The sequence below is a fragment of the Sceloporus undulatus genome, chromosome 5 (genome assembly GCF_019175285.1).
Source record: "Sceloporus undulatus isolate JIND9_A2432 ecotype Alabama chromosome 5, SceUnd_v1.1, whole genome shotgun sequence".
In the NCBI taxonomy this organism is placed as follows: domain Eukaryota; kingdom Metazoa; phylum Chordata; class Lepidosauria; order Squamata; family Phrynosomatidae; genus Sceloporus; species Sceloporus undulatus.
In genome coordinates, this window is record NC_056526.1 from 122,669,256 (window position 1) to 122,674,286 (window position 5,031).

Genomic DNA, 5,031 nt, shown 5'->3' on the forward strand with positions numbered 1-5,031 from the left:
TAAATCTCCCGGACCTCAGCAAGGCGGAACAGGCTGAGTCAGGGAGTGTCACGTCAGAACCCTCCCTCGCAGACACGTGTCCACTTTGGTGACGCAAAGAAAAGGCTCCTTTCTCACTGGGGAACTATGTTTTGGTTTGAGAGTGCTTTCACTGCCCTTGCTCCATGCTATGGAATTCTGGGGAATGGTGGTACAACAAACCACCATTTCCCAGAATTCCATAGCATGGAGCCAGGGCAGTGAAAGCACTCTCAAACCAAAACATAGTTCCCCATTGAAGAGATAGTCTTTCAACCATTTGCCAAGTGAGGAAGAGAGCCTCAAGGAGTGTGAAACCCTGAGGTAAAAGCTGGCCGGTTTCAGAAGTTACATTTTTCACCCAAAGTTGCCTCACCAACATGGTCAGAAAGGAAACTCTCACATATATAGTCCAAACAATAACAGGTCCCAACTCTTGTGGTTGTTGTTGTGTGCCTTCCGGTCATTTCCAACTCATGCCAACCCTAAGGCTTTTCTTGGCCAGTTGGGCTTCCACTAGATCCGTGGTTCTCAACAGAGATGTTCCATTTCTATTTCTACGTATATGCATTTGCTTCAGGAACCTCCAGATGCTGTTAGACTTCATTGAAGGTCCACCCTACTTGTGGGAGCGTTTTCCCCCATACAATCCACCCCCACACGCAAGTCCTTTGGGGAGTTTATCAGACAAGGGAAATTGGAAGTATAATCCAATGGCAATCCAAGTGCAATCATGGGGTTTCACATTATTGCGTGATAGTCTACCACACGCAATTTTGGGCAATGGCAAGCTATCTTGGGGCAATGGGAAGTCAGTTCTAATGCCATTCGAATTCACGTGAATGCGTTCTGGCCCCACTTTCTTTTCATTCGAAATTAAGAGAAATTCCTCCCGTGTGATAAACTCCTGGGAGTAACTTGTTACAGCTAAGGAAGACCACACTTGCTGTAGTTACCCAGAGGACCTTCTCATCAGCCGCTCCCAAACTTTGGAATGACCTGCCGGAAGAGATCTGTCATATTACAACTCTTGATGCCTTCAAGAAGGCTATTAAAATGGATCTCTTCCCAGATTGATAGAGGGGCTCTCCCATTGTCCCATAGTTGTGCTTCATAACTGTGGTTGCTTTACTCATCCCACAATGCCTCATTTTAATGAGGGTTGATTTTAGATTGATTTTAGTATATTGGTTGTATTTTATGATGTTTTGTCTTTTAGGGAATTATGTTTAATTAATATTATAGTGATATTTTATGGTTGTTACCCGCCTCGATTCTTTTGGGAGAAGCGGGCTATAAATAAATCAACATCATCATCATCATCATCATCATCATCATCATCATATCAGTTGCCCTCCAGATTTCTTGGAGTAGAACTTCCCTAAGTTCCCAGCCATCTCTTCCCTGTTATAAAGATTCTACTAGTGTTTGTGAGTGACTATACAGCAGATTGGGCATTGGGATTTTAATTGGGGAAAGGGTGAGGAAGAAGACTGGAATCCCTTGCGCAGCTGCACAGTCTGTCCTAGAATTCTCCCTGCCCCATTTCACAGCTGCTGCTAAACATTTTTAAAAATCTGTTTGTAGGTCTTTTGATGTCATATCTAGTTTAGCCCTAAGCAAGTGGTGGGTGTAGGTTCCAATAACATAGTGAGACATGCTTCTAAATAGCAGGCATAAGTTTGAGACTCATGCAAAATGTCTTGGGGAAATCATTTTGCAAAGAAGGAGGAAAGCCCCTCGCTGGTAAAGCACTAAAGTGGCACATTCAGCCCACCAACAGTGAATCGTCTGTTAAAGACAAAACTAAAGAAGCAACATAGGGAAAGATAATTTCTTTAGAACCCAGAGAGTCATTACTAATCACAGTAGATATTACTGTCCTGGGCAAACAGAGCAAATTTTCAAGAATTAGCCCAAATAACGATGTTGTTGTGACCCTTCGTCTTTGCAAAATGAATTCCCCAAGCTTAGCAGTGACACAGAGGGGCCAAACCTGAGCACAGACGCACAGAATCCCATGCCTAAAATGCCCAAGACTCCTAAATCTGGGATGATTTAGGACCCGAACAGACAGGCCAATATAAAGCTGCTTCGAGTCACTTTGGAGGTATGCTGTTTAAATGCTGCAGACCGGAAGCCGCACCAAAGCCATGCTCCAGTCTTATTGAGGGGCCAGCATACTACTAAGGATGACACGCAAATTCGTGAAGCGTTCCATATTTTTGCTATTTGATATTCTTTTGTTGTCTGTTTTATTTAATCATTTCCTGTATTGCTATGTATTTTATATGTATTATCCTACTAGAGAGGCCCCTTCCCCACCACCACTCCCTTTGTGTCATGTGTTTTTAGATTGTAAGCCTGAGGGCAGGGAACCGTCCAATTAAAAAGATTGTATGTACAGCGCTGTGTAAATTTACAGCGCTTTATAAATAAAGGTTAATATAATTATAATAATAAGCCAATGTGGCAAAATGAGCAGGCTATGTTCCCCTGCTAAACGGTGCAGTAAAATCCAGTGACTGGGGAAGAATTTCTGTTGGTGCAGTTGTATGCACTGTAGACTCTGTCCAGGGTCCTGAAATACTTTCTGCTCTGTTTTCTTGGGAATCCAATGGCTAACGAAGCCCTGCTAGTCTGTTTCCTGCCTGACATCCTAACCATACTCTCTGCTTGGCCAGATGGCAAGCACTGCTGTAACAACCAGGAATATACAAATATAAAGCCATCATTACAAAACAAAAAATGTGCACAAATATCATAAGACTCTGAATAATAACACATAGCTTTCATTCCAATGTATACTGGAAAACAAAATATTCTTTTTAGCTGAAATCTCTTGTGAATATGTTGGGGAGGCACATATTTTATTTTACACAATCCTCTTCCACATATGGTAATTAATAACTTTTTGAGGCATTTACATAATTTTATACAAACCTAAACAAAAATAGATTTTAATCTATTTTTCTTGATCCTAGTGCATTTTCAGCCCAACAGGAAAACATCTTAATGCATTAGGAATCATTTTAGAATAATGGAAAAGAATATGGAAAGCAGCACAACAACCCACAAGGGGGGAAACTAGAGGGAACAAGAAAAATGAGGGAATAGTGAATGGAAGTAAATTTCTGTAAATATGTACATACCCTAAAGAGAGGCTAAATACCCTAAAGGCAACAGATCCTATCTCATCTTGGAAGCTAAGCAAAGTCAGTCCTGGTTAGTACAGTGGACTCTTGTTATTCACTGAGGTTTGGTTCCAGAAACCCCCGTGAATAACAAAATCCGTGTATGCTCAAGTCCCATTAAATACAATGGCATAGCAAAATGGTGTTCCTTATATAAAATGGAAAAATCAAGGTTTGATACTTGAAATTTATATTTTTAAAAAATATTTTCAAGTCGTGGATGTTTGAATCCGTGTATATATAAAAAGTCAGTGGATAAGGAGGGCCAACTGTACTTGGATGTGAGGCTAACATTGAGTACCAGGTGCTGTTGACTGTTTTTCAGAGGAAGGAAATGGCAAAACCACCCCTGAGTATTCCTTGCTTAAGAAAATGCTATAGGATTCATGGGTCTCCAATTATTATTATTAATAATTTATTTATACCCTGCTCTTCAGCCAAAAGGCTATCGGTCAACAGGCAACTTGAAGGCCCACATACACATGTCCATACTTATATAAGTATGAATCACTTTTAATTTTACTAGTATTTATTTTAAGTTAATTAATTTTTTTTGGGGGGGGAGTCACCATAAATTGAAGCTGACACGATATTACCTAACAACAACAACAACAACAACAGTTAATTGTGTAAGCATATATAGTTCAGTGTCCATAGTCTGATTCTTGTTTTTTGAAGGTCAGATTCATTAAGGGATGTGTGCTACAATTTACCATTATTTGATTACTCATGGGTCATTTCCCAGTGTAAACTCATATGGAAAACATGTACACCAGATATGAGCTTGGCTCTGGGGTAGCACTGCATCCTTTCAAGCTCTTACAGAGCTTCATTGGGCTGCAGAACCATTTTGGGAGACTGGAAATGATGTCATGCCTCTTCTAGTCACTTTTTTGACCATTATGAATGCTGTGGTTTATTAGCTGATACTTCTAAAGACCTATTTTTAAAAACTTCCCTTCTGATTTTACTAGAATTCTTCTTCATGCCTTTCCCCTACCCCCTTATTACTGTTCAGGCTCTTATTCGTCTTTCTTTTTAGTCAACTCAAAATATCTCTGCTCATATTAGAAGTTTAGTTTCAACAGCAAGTGCATGGCTTATACTTGTAACAACTACAATAGTACTCAGTCAGTGGCACTTGGACAAAAATATGTGCATACGAAAATCCCTATCCACCTCCCCTCCCATCAAAAGCAAATCAGTATTGTTAAAATTATTTAAATGATCAAAAGAACCAATGCATGCGGTTAGTAAGGCAAAAAAACATGCTTTCTAAGTAAACAAATAAGAAATATTTAAAAAAAAAACACCTTTAAATCATCTTGTATGACACAAAGGCAAGCTGAGAACCACAGAGAGGTTTCAAGGATGACAAGAGCACATGGTTCATTGTGTTTTTCTGCCCTTTGTAAGGTACATTATAATAATTTTCGCAACTCCAGTAACCACAAAACTGACACAGAGAGTCGGTAGAAGCTTCATGGTCTTGCATTTGCAATATTTATTTCTGTCTGTGGCAGACTTTCATTGACAGGGCAGACGCAACTCATTACTTCAAAGTTTTTAAGGCTTCATTGTAGTTCTCAAGGAAGTAAATGCCTTAAAATGTCATGACCTTTTATAGGAGAGGAAGACATGCCACCCAGAAGATGGGAAGTAAAGGGGTGGGGACACAAGGGGGAAAGAAAAAGGTTTTAACCACTGCATTCCCCCCCCCCCAGCAATAGCCGCTTGTTTTCATATGTGAGTATTACTAAAATATGGGGGTGGATGAGTGTTTTGCAAAATATTGGGCCAAGGGAAAAGCACTTAGTGC